We start from the raw sequence: 17,840 nt of genomic DNA on the forward strand, positions 1-17,840 counted from the left end.
CCCATGCTCTTCCATTCTATACATGATCTTTGGGTGGCCACATCACCCCCCAGAGCTTTTACCCATCTGACTTGTTTTCATCTGTATCCCCCTGTGCGCTGATGGCTTTGCCCATCACCAAGTCTACCTAAGAAATCTCAGCTGGGCCCCAGAGTTCCCACAGGCTGAGACCTATGGGACGTCTGCACTCAGACCTCCCACAAGCCCTGCAAATCTGCTGCTGGCCCCAAACCAATGTTCCCCATCTCATGGATGGGCACTGCCATCTATCCAATTCCTTAAACCGAAATCCCGGGGATGCTGTTGGGTGTGATCTCCACCGTGCCATGACTCCCCTGGACCTGCTTTGGAAAAGGCTAACCCGTGATCTTCATGTTGCCACAGATGTGGAAGGTTTCCCCTGCGAGGCCTCGTTCTTGGCAGACACACTCTGAGCGGGTCCTGAGCGCAGGCCTACACCCTGTTTTGGATCTCCAAGGAGAACCTGGGCACTGTAACACGCCTACTAGATTGAAAGCCTTGTCTTTAGCAAGACGATGAGTCAGGACATAGCAGAGTAAGCCCATCATTGGGGAATGTGCAGATAAATATCCAGAAGAGATCCCTGAAAGAGAACGTTTGTGCAGGTGGGTGTTCATGGGTGTGCATGGAACACGGGATTGCTCAGTTGTGCTTTTCACAATAAACATCCTGGTCCTGTTTGGCCTTTATCTGAGCACGGGAGTTAATCTGATAACCTAAATTACACTAAAAAGTTTAAAAATGCAACTCAGCACACTCAGCAGATAAGCCGACAGCTGATCCTTCTGCATCAATGGTTACAATTCTCAGCCATCTTTAATTTTCAAAGAACTATTCTGATCTGTCGTCATGAAGTTAGCTCCACAATGTTTCAGAAATGTTTTCAAGTAACTAAGCACAAGGGATCCTGACGAGAACTAAAAAGTACTAAGTTTCATTAGCAAAAGCCGGATTTTAACTGTAAAATTTTGGATTCAGGAACGTGGAGCAGAGCAAGTACAAGGTCAGTGTTAAAACAAGCGTTGGACATGCTGTCCCTGTCCTCAGCCTAAGATATCTGCGAAGCATAGCGGGTCATGGTGAACACCTGCTTTCCTTGTAGAGAGGACTCTCAAATTTCAAATCTAAAATGATTTCCTCCTGTAAGGATGGTTCTGTTCCACAGCTGCAATCTCGGCTTTCATAAGAGAAGTTTTCAGATAATGCTCGTGCTGGGGCCACATTCCAGACCTACTACTTAAGACTCTCTGGGGATGTCCTGCTTTTAAAGCCTCTCCACGGGAGATCTGATGCACAGCTTAGGTTGAGAAGCATAATTGCATGGTGCTTCACCTATCCTGGGTTTACAAAGAATCTTGAGCTTCAGAGCCATGTTTGTTACTAATGAAATTTTTAAAAAGTTTTGAACTGTGTCTTCTGAGATCTGTTTTTTTTTAATGTTTATTTATTTAGCTGCATCGCGTCTTAGTTGCGGCACGTGGGATCTTCGTTGCCGCACACGGGATCTTTTGTTGTGGCATGCGGGCTCTTTGTTGTGGTGCGCCGGCTTCGGATCTTAGTTCCCCGACCAGGGATCGAACCCACGTCCCGTGCATTGGAAGGCGGATTCTTTTCTTTTTTTTTTTTTCTCTGCGGTACGCGGGCCTCTCACTGTCGTGGCCTCTCCCGTTGAGGAGCACGGGCTCCGGACGCGCAGGCTCAGCGGCCATGGCTCACGGGCCCAGCCGCTCCGCGGCACGTGGAATCCTCCAGGACCGGGGCACGAACCCGCGTCCCCTGCATCGGCAGTTGGACTCCCAACCACTGCGCCACCAGGGAAGCCCGGAAGGCGGATTCTTAACCACCGGACCACCACGGACGTCCCCTGAGAGCTATTTTTGCCATATTTGTTTCACAGCCATATTTAGAACAATTTCAATGACTCGGTTGTGTGTCATGCCTCCAAATCCCCTTCCTTATCAGACACTCAGGCAGGTGGAGGGGAGGGAATGGACCTCAGTCCTGGGGGCAGAAGGAGGCTGGATGGGGCTCCGTTGTCCTGGTTACCACTCTGCTGAGCATCCCCCCTGGGTTGCTGAGCTCAGGCAGGGGGCCTCATGCCCAGGCTACATGCCCATTCCTGTGACCAGAAGTTGGAGCTAAGGGCTGAGATCCGTTACCGGAGAAACGCAAGCTGGGTCCATGGGGTTCGAGAAGAATGGAAAAACAGCTAAGTAGAATTTCAGACGCACGATGGATTACGGGAGACTGCCCAGAGCCATTGACTTGTGGTCACACGAAGGGCGCCTGTGCATGAACACACAGACACGCTAGACATGTGTGCTCACTAGCAATTCTGTCCTGACGCGCACAGTGACTGTTTCTGGAGGGAGCATCTAGCACATATGGAGGAGGCCGGACCCCGAACATGGAAGGGGGGGATTCCTCATTGTGACAAAAGCAATGGCATATCATTTCCCGCATGACTTACTTGGACATCTGCATGACATTTCCTAAACTGCTTTATTGAGGTATAATATACTTACCACAAATCACACCCATTTAATGCACCCAATGCAGTGACTTTTCATAAATGTACGCAGTTGTGCAACCATCACCATAATCCAGTTGTGGCGCGTTGCCATGAACCACAAAGAGATTCCGTGTACCCATCAGCAGTCAATCCCCAATAGTACCTCCAGGCCCAGGCATCCTCTAATCTAATTTCTCTCTCTGTACATTTGCCCTTTCTGAGCATTTCATATAAACTGACTCCTGCAGGAAGGGACCTTTTGTGTCTGAGTTCTTTCACTTAGCATAATGCTTTGGAGGCTCACCCATGCTGTAGCAGAAAGCAGAAGTTCATGCTTTGCATGATGCACAGGCTAGAACCTTTAGTCAATGTGGGGTAGAAGTGGTTGAAGCAGACATCCTTGCCTTGGTCTGGATCTCAAGAGGAAAGCATTCATTCTAACACTAGTAAATATGACAGGACGAGAGCTGGATGTTTCTCGGAGATGTCCTTCAGCACCATGAGGACGATCCCTCGTATCCCGAGTTGGTTGACCGTTTTTATCACAAATGGGTCTTGAACCGTGTCAAATGCTTTTTCTTTGTCTACCAAGATGACAGGTGGTTGCTGTCCTTCATTATATTAACATGGCGCTTGCCTTAACTGAAGTTGAATGTTAAACCAATATTGCAATCCTGGGATAAATCCTGCATAGCCCTTTGCAAATGTCGCTGGATTTGGTTTGCTAATATTTTGTCGAGGATGTATGTATCACTATTCATGGCAGATATTGGTCTATAGCTTTCTTGTGATGTCAAGTCTGGCTTTGATAGTGGGGTAATACTGTTCTCACAGGATGGGTTAGGAAGTGCTCCCTCCTCCCTCCTGTCTATTCAGGAAGAGTCTGTGAAGGATGGATATTATTTCTTCTTTAAACATTTGATAGAATTCACCGATGAAACCAGGAGGCCCAGGGCTTCCCTTTGTGGGAAGGTTTTTAAATTAATGGCTCGATATCTTTACTTGCTATAGGTACATTCCAACTTGTCATCTGGCCATTGCGGTTTGTTTTATCTTTTTAAAAATAGATCTTTATTGGAGTATAATTGCTTCACAATACTGTGTTAGCTTCTGTTGTACACCAAAGTGAATCAGCCATACGCATACATGTGCCCCATATCCCCTCCCTCTCGAGCCTCCCTCCCACCCTCCCTATCCCACCCCTCTAGGTCATCGCAAAAGCACCGGCCATTGCGTTTTAAGCCAACTCCCATCCAATATTTTCTGGCCTCTTGGTGCCTGTGGCTCGGTCTCTGGCCTAGAATTTGACATGCTGGACATCTCTGGACATCACAGGATTCCGGCTCCTACTCTGTAACTTGGGAGAGTATGCTGTCTCATATGGGAATCCCCGGACCACCTACAGCCAATACACAGGTTGGGGATACAGACTTTGAGGTGGGGATGGGGTGGCGCTGCTGATTCCCTCATTTACACCCGCCCATCCATCCTCCCGGCGCCCTCATGCAGGCTGTGGGTAATTCTGCAGTTGGGACTGGCCTCGGCAAGTACCCAGCATACCCTGCTCCGCTACCCCCACCCCCGCCGCCATGTCCACTTCATCCCACCCTGATCCTTGTCACTCCTCTCGCCCGTCTCCTAGCAAGCCAGCCTCACAGGGGATCAATGACGCGCTTTGCCACCACATCTATGGGTGTCAGATCTCTCTCTGATTAATGACTCAACTCCCGAGGGCAGGCACTGGCTCTGCAATTCCTCCTCACCTCCCCGTCCCAACAGCCAGCCTGGCGTGGAGTGGGGGGATGTAACGGATACAGTGAAAACCTTCGTGATTGGCTAAATGGTTGATTGTGGTTGGCAGGATTGACCTGGGTTGGCTGCTGGAGTGAGCCCATGACATCACCACCCTGGTGAACTCATGCCAGGTTGGAATGGTTATCCCCACCCCAGTGCATTGTGGGCAGGATCAATGATGTATCTTACCCAGACTTGGTGCCACCAGCTGTGAACGGACACTGAAGTCACCGGCTCTTCCCACTTCTCCCCAGCCTTTACGGAGGGTACAGTTGGGGATGCTTAAGAGTGTGCGCTCTGGCAGAAATAAACCCCTATGACAAACGAGCCAAGAATATACATTAGGGTATACAAAAGGCTGCCTCTTCAATAAATGGTTCTGGGAAAACTGGACCACTTTCTTACACAACATACAAAAATAAAGAAAAAATGGATTAAAGCCTAAATTGTAAGCCCTTAAACCATAAAACTCCTAGAAGAAAACATAGCCAAGTATGCCCTTTGACACTGGTCTTAGCAATAATTTTTTGGATATGTCTCCTCAGGCAAGGGCAGCAAAAGCAAAAAGGGACAAATGGGAGTACATCAAACTAAAAAGCTTTTCCACAGCAAGGGAAACCGTCAACAAAACAAAAAGGCAGCCTGCTGAATGGGAGGAGATATTAGCAAGTGATAAATCTGAAAAGAGGTGGATATCCAAAACATCTAAAGGGCTCATAGAACTCATTATCAAAACAAAACAAAACAAAAAACAAACCAAGAGCCCGATTAAAAAGTGGGGCGGGGCTTCCCTGGTGGCACAGTGGTAGAGAGTCCGCCTGCCGATGCGGGGGACATGGGTTCGTGCCCCGGTCCGGGAAGATCCCACATGCCGCGGAGCAGCTGGGCCCGTGAGTCATGGCCGCTGAGCCTGCGCGTCAGGAGCCTGTGCTCCGCAATGGGAGAGGCCACAGCAGTGAGAGGCCCGCGTACCGCAAAAAGAAAAAAAAAAAAGTGGGGCAAAACACTGAATAGACATTTTTCCAGAGAAGAGAATACAGGTGGCCAACAGGCATATATGAAAAGATGCTCAACATCACTAATCATCAGGGATCACAAAATCAAGACCACAATGAGGTGCTTCCTCATACCTGTCAAGTGGCTATTATCAAAAAGACAACAACAAGTAAGAAATGTGGGCGAGGATGCGGAGAAAAGGAAACCCTCGTGCACTGTTGGTGGGAATGTAAATTGGTGCAGCCGCTATGGAAACAGTGCGGGTTTCCTCAAAAACCTAAAACTAGAACTACCATATGATCCAGCAATTCCACTTCTTGGTATTTATCTGAAGAAAACAAAAAACACCAATCACAAAAGCTGTATGTACCTCTCTGTTCACTGCAGCATTATTTACCCTAGCCAAGATATGGAAGTGCCCATTGATAGATGGATCGATAAAAGAAGAAGTGGTATGCATATACACAAATGGAATATTACTCAGCAATAAAAAAGAATGAAATCCTGCCATTTTTGACAACATGGATGGACCTAGAGGGGATTATGCTAACTGAAATAAGGCAGACGGAGAAAGACAAATACCACACGGTTTTATCTGTATGTGGAACCTCAAAAACAAAACAAGTGAGCACAGGGAACAAAACAGAAACAGAGTTAGAGACACAGAGAACAAACTGGTGGTTGCCAGAGGGGGAGCGTGTGGGGAGTTGTGTAAAATAGGTGAAGGGATTAGGAGATACACACGTCCAGTTATAAAGTAAATAAGTCATGGGGATGAAATGTACATACACGGAATATAGTCAATAATACTGTAATACGTCTGTATGGTGACAGATGGTAACCAAACTTACCGCGGTATTCATTTCCTAATGATTAAAAATGTTGAATCACTTTGTTGTGCACCTGAAACTAATGTAATATGGTATGCCGGTTTTAATTAAAAAAATAAAGAGTGTGGGCTCTGAATCGAGTATGCCTAGGTTTGTGGGACGCTCCTCCTCTGACGGCCTGTGTGACTCTGAGCAGCTCCCCTAACTTCTCTGTAGTCTGCTTTCCCACCTCATCAACTAGGATTTGTTTTTTAATTAATTTATTTAACTTACTTATTTTTGGCTGCGCTGGGTCTTCGTTGCTGCGCGCGGCCTTTCTCTAGTTGCGGCGAGCGGGGGCTCCTCTTCATTGTGGGCTTCTCATAGCGGTGGCTTCTCTTGCTGCGGAGCACGGGCTCTAGGCACGCGGGCTTCAGTAGTTGTGGCACGCGGGCTCAGCAGTTGTGGCTCACGGGCTCTAGAGCGCGGGCTCAGTAGTTGTGGCGCACGGGCTGAGTTGCTCCGCGGCACGTGGGATCTTCCCGGACCGGGGCTCGAACCCGTGTCCCCTGCATTGGCAGGCGGATTCTTAACCACTGCGCCACCAGGGAAGTCCCGTCATCAATTAGGATTGATATCTTGCAAAATGATGGGTCTGCGAGAGAAGATTAAATAAGGTGATAGAAATACACTGAATATTGTCTGATACCTGGGAAAGGATCGACAAACGTGAAATGCCATGTTACCCGTGCTAATCACACCCCCAGTGACTGTCTGAGTTCAGGCCTTTGAGTTTCAAGAAGAAAAGTCCTGCTTGACTTACCTTCTCCCTTGGAGCTGGGAGACAAGCCTGGCAGGATGGTTGAGCTCCCAAGCTCTCCGATGAGATCACGAGTTCCGAATCCAATCAACTTACCTGCTCTCTCAAGCGCCTCTGTCTGCAGAAGACTCGTAGATTTCTGCAGAAATACAGCTCAGGGGACTAGCCTAAAAGCACAGACTGACAGAGAGCAGAATTCATTTTCAGTTCAGAAGAATCTCATGGGCACTCGCGTGGTATACAACATTGGACTCCGGGGGTGGGGAGAAAAAGTAGATTGCATCACTCATGCCTCCCGAACGAAAAGGGAAACTATTTATTAAGGAGAAAAATGCTTGTGAATCACAGATCTGACAAAGGGCTTATATTCAGGACATGTAAAGAATTTTTAAAAGTCAACAGTAAGAAAACAAACAACCCAATTAGAAAGTGGGATAGGGACTAAACATAAGCACGTAATACAGTGTTGAACATCATAAACCTTTAGGGAATTTCAAATTAATACCAAGATGAGACACCGAATCACGTATCGGAAAGGCTAAAATCAAAAGTCCTGGCAACACCCGGCGCTGGTGAGGGTGCAACTCTCACACTTTTAGCAGGTGGGAATGCAAAACAGCACAGCCACTTTGAAAAACAGTTTGGTAGTTTCTTAGAAACTTAGACATACATTTGCTTATGACCCAGCAATCCCACTCCTGGGTGTTTACCCTAGAGAAATGAGAAGCCTGAACATGCACGTTTAGAGCTGTTCTATTCACAACTGCCCCCAAACGGAGACCGTGCAAATGTCCTTGTGTGGATGAATGGATAAACAAATGGTATCCCATGCAATGGCCACCTGCTCTGCACTGAAAAAGCACAGACTGTCGATAGGTGCCTGTCAGCCTCATGCAGGATGGTGCACCACATGTGCTACATGCGAGAAGCCCCTCTCCGAAGGCTACAGACTGCGTCATTCCCTTTACAGGACACCCTGCCAAGGACAAACTGCAGTGAAGGAGGGCAGATCCTTTCTGTCAGGGATTGGGAAACATCCCAAAGGAAGGGGAAACAACCAAGGGGCAGCACCTGGGCGTTTTCGGGGCTGATGGACTTGGCCTGTGCTCTGGTCACGGTGGTGGTCACCTGAATCTCTCCGTGTGTTAGAGCTCAGAGAACTGTACACCAGAAGAAAACCAGGCTGGGGGCTTCCCTGGTGGCACAGTGGTTAAGAATCCGCCTGCCAATGCAGGGGACACGGGTTCGAGCCCTGGCCCGGGAAGGTCCCACGTGCGCCACAACTACTGAGCCTGCGCTCTAGAGCCCGTGAGACACAACTACTGAGCCCGCGTGCCACAACTACTGAAGCCCGCGGGCCTAGACCCCGTGCTCCGCAACAAGAGAAGCCACCGCAATGAGAAGCCCGCCCACCGCAACGAAGAGTAGCCCCCGCTCGCTGCAACTAGAGAGAGCCCGCGCGCAGCAACGAAGACCCAGCGCAGCAAAATTAAATAAATAAAATAAATACATTTACAAGAAACAACAACACAAAGAAAACCAGGCCGATCTTACTGTATGCTAATTTGAAAAATCCAGTGGTAGATTTTGAAGTAGGTGCATCTCTCTATATTCTTTGAATAAATATACCTTGGGTGAAGCTAACAAAAATTACATCAAATGCTATATGAGAACTTTAGATCAGCTGCCCGGGCACTGCTCTTTTCTCGAGAGCTAGTTTTCTCAGAGAACTGTTACTTACGAACTTTAGTAACCAAACGGCGGCTCCCAGCACATTCAAGGGCAAGAAACAAAAGGACATTACTGAGACATGGTTAGAATCCCATGACTTGCCTGTGTGCACAGGCTAAGATGAACACACCTCCCAGAAAGAGTCTCTTCACATTTCAGTCACTGAGATCTGTATTTCAACCAGTTAGTTCAGTTCTTCTGGGCCATCGCCATCCTGTTATACAAACATTTGGAAAATGATCTTAACCCAATTAACACCCAGCCAATTTCCACGTGTCACAAGGAGTCTCTCAAGATGATATTTCTTCACGTAGAAAGTCAATTCTCAAATAAAGAAAAGATTTCACACAGACAGACAGACAGACAGACACACACACACACACACAGACACACAGACACACACACATCCCTTGTAAAAAACATACTGATACTTTAGAAACTGACTCACAACTAACCCACGTTTGATCTTTCTTTTCTCTCTTCTTCACCCTCCATCCACTCTGTGAAATGAATATTTGGCCATGCTATCTGTATGTGCCCCACGAGTTTCTCAAACCACACACACGACACTACTTGTGAGCCTCTACACAAGGCATTAACCCCAACCAGCCCTATTGAAGTCGGCTACCTGGGGGCAGGGGGGTGGCTGGGGCAATAAATTCATCATCTCACCCCCATTTCATTCCTTCCACAGTCACTTGCCCCACATGAATAAAGATCTTGCACCAACTCTGTTTAAATCACCGCTGCCTCGAGTTTCCTTCGTCATCTCACGTGGCTTCTGAGGACAGGGAACAGATTCTAGTTGAGATGAGTGAAGCCAGAGAGACAGTCCACTGGTCAGAGCTTCAGTTTGGGAGGTGATGTCTCTCCATGTACTGCTTCCCCACTATGATGAATAATTTAAAAGTCAGCTTGGCTTGGCTCTGGTGCCCCGTTGTTCAGAGGTTAGCAACTAGATGGTGCTGTATGAAGGTATTTGTAGCTGTGATCGACATCGCAATCAGTAGATTTTAAGTGAAGCAGGTCACCCTCCATAATGGAGCGGTGTGTGTGTGTGTGTGTGTGCCGGGGGCTTCATCCAATCAGTTGAAAACCTTAAGGGCAGGGATTGAGGCTTCCCGAGAATGAAACAATTTAGCCTCAAGACTGCAGCCGAGCAACCTTACGTGAGACTCAAAGTTGCTGGCCTGCCCCTGCAGATTTCGGACTCAAGACTGCAACCTGAGGTCCAGCCAGCCGACCTGCCCTATAGATACCAGAACTGCCAGCACCCACAACCCCATGATCCAATTCCCTAAAATAAATCTCTATTGGTTGTGTTTCTCTGGAGACGCCTGAATAATACGCCCCCAATATGTCACATCTTTCTCAGTCCAGCCCAAAGACATTGCCTGAGTCACCATATTATCCCGCGCCAGGTGATGTGGATTAAAGAAGTGCGATGGAGGATGCTGCTGGTTTTCTTAGTGCCTTCCACGTGTCAGGTCATGGGCGCTAGGTGTTTTACATCCTTTATCTCCCTTAGGTCTCCCAACAAACCTCAACAGCGGGCAGAGTTACTGCCATTTTACAGATGAGGAATTGGAGGCTGAAGGAGAGTGACTGGGCTGGCTGGCAGGGGCTGCACTGGAACCCAGCTTGAGTGTAAACTGGGAATGCTGGGGTGGGGGGAGATGACTTTGGGGAGAGGAGTTTGGGGACAGGTCCCAGAGAGTTTCCAGTGCCATGCGGGAGCAGCAAAGCATCACACCCTTCGCTACCAGCCCTGGCCATCCTCCCGCAATGGAAGCAGCCCCAACCCATCTGAGGACAGAACTGGCATGAACTGAAGGACGCTCACAACAGAAGATGATGCCCGTTTGTGGTTTCCAGGTGGGAAGACGCCCAGCGGAAGAGCCAGGCTTCTGGTGAGGGGTCATCCAGGTGTGAGGGAAAAGCTCGAGGAGCGTGGCAGAGAAAGAAAGAGCCTCTAGGGCTGCACACAGATGTCTAACGTGATCTTGAAGTTCTTCCTGGAGCTCCTGCAGGGTAAGGCCTGACCTACAACCTGCCCCGTTGGCAGCGTCAGTAGTTGTTATGACAGGGAACGTGCCAGCACATTTCTACGTGCCTCATTCCATACTCACAAATACAACCCTCCTCAGTTCGTATCGTTATTAAGAATAATTAACCCATTTTCAGGTGAGGACTGTAAGGCACAGGGGCCTTTTCTAATTATTATACACTGCTGCTTGTCGATTCATGTGATAAACGTTTTCAAAAGCATTCCACACCAACACAGGAATCAAAGAGCCTGTTAAAAGGATGTGCCTATTCCTAGTTGTGTCACACCATGACCCAATTCTCTCACACACTCTCGAGGAAGAATTCCTCTGATGCTTTCAACACAGGAAACGCATTTGCCTTGAAGACACTTCAATTATTTTGTCTCGTTTTGTGAGGTGGGACATGAGGTGGGGAGGGAGGTGATGCCAAGGAAACAGACAAACTATTTCTGGACCTGTTGAACACTGATTCTAGCCCAGTTATCCCGGGGGTCGACCAAGGCCCATTGGAAGTTTCAACATCGTCTCTTTCGGCTTAAAAATGGCAATCCCCAACTAGAGAAAGAGAAATAAGCCACACACAGACTGTCCAACAGCAATTCTGATACTCAAGAGGTAGGGCATCTGCGGAAAGCAACTGTTCTCTCAGAGAGAGCACCGCTCCCAATCGGCTAAAGAGAAGGATTCTGGTCCTGGGACGCTAACGCACACCTGGTCGGTCCTAGGGAGAAGTCTCCCTCTGTCTGCGTGTCTGTCCCTGTCTCCATCCCTAGCTCTTGCCCCTTCTTTCCCGGGATCAGGTTTCCGCCATCTGGACCCCAGTGCACCGCCTCCCATCCTCAGGCCTGGCGGGACGGCGGGAGGCGGGGGGTGGGGGTGGGGGTGGGGCGGCGGCGCGCCGGGAATAGAAGGGTTAAGACCACCAAGGGGAGGAGTCCTCCGGCGTCCTATAGAGGCTACCCGCCCTCCACGGGAGGAGGAGTCTGCGGGCCTGCGTCTGAAGTCATAGGGATGGGACATTCCCCACCCACCCCCAGCCACCACCACCCCACCCCACCCCCGCCCCTTATAGAAGTAGGGTCTACAACCCAGGGCCTCCCCTGGGTTGTGGTGGGCCGGGAGGGAGCCGGGAGTGGCCTGAAGGAGAGTTGGTTCCTCCCCGGGGACGGCGGCAGTAGGGCTGGGGGGTTCGGAGAAGAGAAGGCAGTGCCCGCCCCTCCCGGCCGCGCACCGGAGCACCTCTCCCAGGAGCTTGGAGAGCAGAAGGGGACGATCGCTTCTGGAGTCGCAGGAAGAGCTTCCGGCCGCTGGAGATGACCTCGCAGACGACGCATGGTCGTGGTGGGCTACTGGGGTTGGAAGCGGGGTGGGGGCGGGCTTCTCCCTGACTGCCTGGTAATTTGTGTTGTTGCGTTGCCTACGTGAGAAGCAGCTCCTGTTACTTGATTATTTTCTTACCTAGTTCTTACCACTCACACCCCGTGTGATACATCACACTGGGAAAGACAAAACACAAACTAACACAGAGACTGACTTTATTCTACCCATTGCAATTGGGAGAGCACCCCAGATCTGAAGATCAGACTGTCAGCAGGGTGGTTCTGCACTGTACTTCATTTCATAGAGAGTAGTGGGCAAGTTGCAGTAGGGACTTTTGCAGGTGGGAAAACCGTTCAGGGGAAGTCTCAGTCAACTGAACAGGAAATGATTATCTTTGTGACTAGCTAGTTTCAGGAGGACTGACTCTTAATCTCGGTTTCTAGTCATGAGACAAAAAACAAGGAGCTGGAGGGTCTGTAGCTGCCCTTTAAGGACAAGGAGGAAGGTCTGTATTTGGCCTTGTAGCAGGTAAACCCAGGAGTCGCCTGAGGCTTACGAGAAGCCTTACCTTGAGTCATAAGGGGAAGGGTGGTCCTTTGCAGTAAGGCATTTCGGGAACACAAAAGTCTGCAGAGATTTCTTTACTGTGGCTGTTTTCAGGGCTCACTCAGGTGAAGTTCAACCTTGTCAACATGGTAAACCATGAGCCAGGCATCTTTCATGCCTGTCCAAGCAGATAAGTCTATAAGCAGAGAGCTTCCCTTTTTGCCCTGGAAGTAATCGACGCTCGAACAGCACGGTGTATAGTTATCAAAAGGTTCTATGTTTGTGATCTACATGAAGGAAGCAAAAAGGAGTTATCATCCCAGAATAGGACCATCATCCTCATCTTAGCGTTGAGGAAACTGAGCCACGGAGAGGTCAAGTAACCTGCCCAAAGTCACAGAAGGAATAAGTGGTGGGGCCTCGATTCAAATCTAGGTATCTGTGGCTGTGGCTTCATCACCTCCCTGCTAGGCAGCCACACACTGATGGTTTCCAGTTCCACAGATCAGGCTCGATCCTCTCTCCTAAACTACAGACTTCCCTAGTCAACTGACAGGTCCACAGGGAGACTGCACTCAACAGGTGCTAGGCAACCTCTCGGACACTGGAGAAGACGTCACAGGGAAGAGAAGTGTTAGACAAACATGGTCCCAAAGGCCCTGTGCCCTCTCCCTGGAGGGAGTGAAGGGGCTACAGGAGGAGGAATTGGAGAGTCTGAAGGGGGGCTATTTCTCTGAGACACAGGCTGACGGACTGCCATTCTGCACGCACGTGACAAACACTTGTTACTTTGAATGTATTTATTTTTCTTTTACAGTTGGCAATACATGCTACATGGTGAAAATACACAAAGCAGATATGTAAAACCAAGCAGATATATGGGAAAGTAGATACATTCCCATTATACCTAGGGAGTACCTGACAGTAAAACAGCACTGCTGTGTAAAAGGAGGACGTTCTCATAACCTACACAAATGAAACACCAGCCCCTGTATGCCAGCTGTTGTACTGTACTTTTCAAGGCACTGTGCTGTAAGATTAAAAAAAGTTTTCTTTAATAAATAAATAAGTGAAACAGAAATTAGTCCTTTTCTTAATTATTAGTCTCATTCCCCTATCACAGTTGAGGCATCTTGGGCACAGAGAGGTTAGGTCAGCTCCCCCAAGTCATTCAAGTAATATGTGTTTGAGCCCCAAAGGCAAGGAATACGCAACAAGTCCAAACTGAACCCATCCACAACCCCTCCCCACCCAGCTGCACCTCCTCTACTGCTGCCTAACTCAGGGCAGGGCAGCCTTCTCCGCAGCTGCTTAGGCCAGAGATCCTTAAAGCCACCCTTGCCTGCTGCCTCTCTCTCACCACCCTCTCAATCATCAAGCCCCACCTTTCTGCCTCTTGCTGAGTAAGATCCTGACACTTCCCTCCATCGGCACAGTGAGTTCCCTAGTCCACGTCACCCTCCTCTCTCTCCTTGACCACCACCAGCAGTCCTGATGCTTCCCAACGCATGGTCTATCCTACTGCCTGAGGAAGCTTTCTTAAGTCCTAACCTGGGCATGACACCCCTGCTCAAAACTCTGCAGGGGCTGCCCGCTGCTCTTAGGATAATGTCCAGCCTCCTGGACTAAGCACAGCAGGCCTTGCCTGCCCCCAAACGCCTGATCTTCACCAGACCCCGCCCCCTTCTGCTCCAAGCCCCACCTGATACTCCAGCGCACCCAGACCTCTTTCTGTTCATCCGATGGCCGGTGTGCTCACGCTCGTCCTCCCTTGCCCCCCACCCACCCCCCCGGCCCCCACCACCCACCCACAGATGTCACAACCTCACACGTGCTGTTCCCTCCTCCATCTTACGTGCCCTTCCTCCCTCCTCATCTGTCTGATTCCTTCTTAGGTTCAGCCGTCAGGCTGGGCAGAGCAATTTCCATCTTTCCTGGGGAGTACCTGGATGAAAAGTCACAGCTACCAGATTTGGTATTTTTACCGAATGCAAGGTGATGGAGATTTCATTATGAATTCCCCACAAGGACACACGTTTTACTGTGGTTCACAATGAGCTGATTTGAAATGCAACCTGATGGCTGCGTTTTTCTGGGAAAGGCTTCCTTGCTAAGAACAGGATACAGACAGGAAAGCTCTCGCCTCACGTTATACGGGCCCACTGTTGCCTCTGAATATGACCTCTGGAATGTGGCCACGGTTTTGGAAGCACAGAGGGATCCAGGGGGAACACCTGCTTCACAGTGAGCAGGGATACGCTGAACAATGGGGGAAAAAATCTGTCACTTTATGGTATCTGTGACCCAGTAAATTGAACAGGCTTTGAACCGCCCTGCCCATGGACTTTGTTTTTTTTTTTTTTTTTTTTTTTTTTTTTTTTTTTTTTGTGGTACACGGGCCTCTCACTGTTGTGGCCTCTCCCGTTGCGGAGCGCAGGCTCCGGACGCTCAGGCTCAGCGGCCATGGCTCACGGACCTAGCCGCTCCGCGGCATGTGGGATCTTCCCGGACCGGGACACGAACCCGCGTCCCCTGCATCGGCAGGCGGGCTCTCAACCACTGCGCCACCAGGGAAGCCCTGGACTTTGTTTTGATGAGATGTTCACTACAGTTTATAGTCCGAGTTTCTGTTAGGACAGGAGAAAGTATATTGACGGGTCCTCCCTATGCAAGGGTTTGATTTACTAGTCCCCTGTGGCCATCAGGGAGGCAAGGATCAGCTGCGCGCTCAGTATGGGGACCCTCTTAGGGAATCTGACAGCACCTTCCTGCAACTCCTTAGGTGTCCCCCCACTGCTGCTTCTGCCTGCTACAGACTCAACTGTGAGGACTGACTTCATTCAGTACAACTCCTCTGAGCACAGCACACCTAAGCATGAAATGAAGTGTGTGCCTCTGATATGTAAAGACAGTTAAAAAGATGGAAATGGCACCAGTTCCACCACCCCCACCACCCCAACCCCCACGCCAGCCAGAGGGTGGAGTAGATGCCCAGAGGCCCCCCGGCATGCTTGCCTCCACACTGATGTGTCCCTAACACAGGGCGCAGTGTAAAATGGTTCACCCGGAGCCTAGTTACTGAGCTAATGGGAGCCGGGCATATGCGGTTCTATTTCCCACAGATCCAGAGAAGCATCAACCCCCGCCTTCCATAGACAAGGAAACAAGCTCAAAGAGGTTAGGTCACTGATGCAGTAAAGGCTGGATCTGGGCGTCAAGCCCTAGTTCTGCCCGGCTGCAAAGCCCGTCTTCTTTGCGGTCACGACAACCCACTTGGCTTGTGATTCAGGTGCCGAGATGCAGATGTTCCGTGACGGGAAAGTCATCATTGTCCCAATACCATGTCCACCTGTGACATGCAGGCACCCAGTAGGGCAAAGCCACCCTCAAAGGTTCTAAGACCCTCTCTGTGTTTGCCTTCGCAGGAGCTGCCTTGCAGCCGAGAAACTGGAGTCCACCGGCGCAGAAGGATCGCCTCAGAGCCAACGGCCCGGCAGGGCTTCAACCTCCCCTGTGGGGAGGCACTCTGCCATACCAGAGAGGCTTTGCAATCAACCCTCCCCCAGTTACGTCTCCACCAGTCTCACTCTATTTATCAGATGTAAGGAACTGAGAGGCAAGCAGAGGCAGAGGAAGTGATTTTAGTGGCTGCATGACCGCTCTGGAGCTGACCCAGCTGCCATGGTGGTCTGGAGCCAAAAGACTGAGAATGGAAACCTGGCTCCACCTGTGTTCCTGTCTCTGCTCTTCAGCTTGTGTCTGTAAACTGTGGGTGATCGAAGTGCCACCTGAAGAACCTCCCCACCCCTGAGAAATGTGTCCCGACCAAACACCCACACACACCACACACACCCGCCCTCCCCCCCGCCCCGACCCCGCACACTATGGCAGGGGTCAGAGGCTCTCTTCTGGGTTCCTAGGGTTCCATGATTTAAATCCTGCCATGGCTTTTCTCACACAACAGGGGGCAGTCATCTGCTTGCAGGTTGCAGCCCCCATCATCCCTAACTGGCCCCAGTAGCGGAGACCTAGTGTCTGGTCGGTGCTTAGAACTTGTTTCCTCAATGAATGAGGGACCTCAACTCAATGCACTTGGTCAGTAAAGGGTAGCTCTTCTTGGATCAGTTATTTCTGTGTTAAAAATGACACAGGAGAATGGAGCAAACAGGGCGTATCTCGAGTCAGATTCTCTTCCCTTTGGTGGGGGGAGGAGCATTGCACCTTGCATACGATCCCTAATTCCGGAAACTCCCAATCAAAGAGGCTGCAACGTTCATTACACACGTGTGGGTCACTCTGTTGCCCCATCAGCCACAGTTCTGGCCTCACAGTGGAACTTGGGTCAAGATCCTTAGAGCACCGGTCAGTTCACTGAATGTTTCCCAAGTTAGCAAGTGGCTGGTGCCCAGCGTAGGCCCCGCAACTACGTGTCCAATCGACGGACTGTTGAACGAACGCAGGCTGCTAGTGGAGTCTGTGATGCTGTGCCCAGGGCACAGGTGTCCATGGAGTCAGGGACATGAGCACAGTTAGGAAGGGCACGTCAAGTCCAGGTGAGGCCGTCAGCCCCACTCGGAGCTGCCCCTCACACGGTCCTCCTACTTCCTTGCTTGCCCCACCTCGACCCTCTCTGCTCTTCCCCCACGTCCTGCCTCTCACTCCTTCTAAGGCCTGGCACAGGCTTGTCATTCAGTATCTAGGATCCCTCCTTGTCCTTGTCAGTCAGCGGACTGAGCAGATACCCAGCTGACCAATTTTTAATTTTTTAATGTATCCCCAGACATCCAGCACAGTGCCTTGACCATAGTTGGAGCTTGGTGAATGATTCAATGAATAAAGTCACTGTTTGTCACACATACTCACTCACACAACCCCCCCCCCAACACACACAGAGATACCATCAGACTTACCCAGATCAGTGCACAGTTGTCTGGGCAGCCACCCTGACCTGGATTAGGACATAAGGAGCACTGGTAGTTTTGCTAGAGGGCAACTTTGAGCTTCCCTCAGGTGCCATAGCACCACTCTCAGCAGGGCTAAGAAGCTGTCTGTGTCTGTTAGGGGTAAGGACTGAGACTTCCTGCCTTCAGACACTCAGCGCCCCCTGGTTAGGGTTGATGGCGGTTCCTCAGAACGCTCATCACTAAAGTGCCCTGACGCCCTCCCAGAGCTCAGACCAGGGAGCCTTCTCCCAACAATAATGGAATACCCTACCCTGTTACAGAAATGGGAATTATAGCTGT

General features: G+C 50.0%; 2 long non-coding RNA genes across 2 annotated transcripts; one reads left to right on the forward strand and one right to left on the reverse strand.

The window, feature by feature from the left end:
* Positions 1 to 3,752: 3,752 nt before the first annotated feature.
* LOC131748943 (uncharacterized) lies at positions 3,753 to 6,778 on the reverse strand. The gene is made up of 3 exons (XR_010838578.1): positions 6,427 to 6,778; positions 4,517 to 4,641; positions 3,753 to 3,932 (listed from the first exon to the last, which is right to left on the reverse strand). It is a non-coding gene; the product is annotated as an uncharacterized lncRNA (long non-coding RNA).
* Positions 6,779 to 11,824: 5,046 nt separating this feature from the next.
* On the forward strand, positions 11,825 to 16,718 carry LOC136793366 (uncharacterized). The gene is made up of 2 exons (XR_010838566.1): positions 11,825 to 12,072; positions 16,023 to 16,718. It is a non-coding gene; the product is annotated as an uncharacterized lncRNA (long non-coding RNA).
* The last annotated feature ends 1,122 nt before the right edge of the window (positions 16,719 to 17,840 follow it).

This window comes from Kogia breviceps, chromosome X, assembly GCF_026419965.1.
Source record: "Kogia breviceps isolate mKogBre1 chromosome X, mKogBre1 haplotype 1, whole genome shotgun sequence".
In the NCBI taxonomy this organism is placed as follows: Eukaryota; Metazoa; Chordata; class Mammalia; order Artiodactyla; family Physeteridae; genus Kogia; species Kogia breviceps.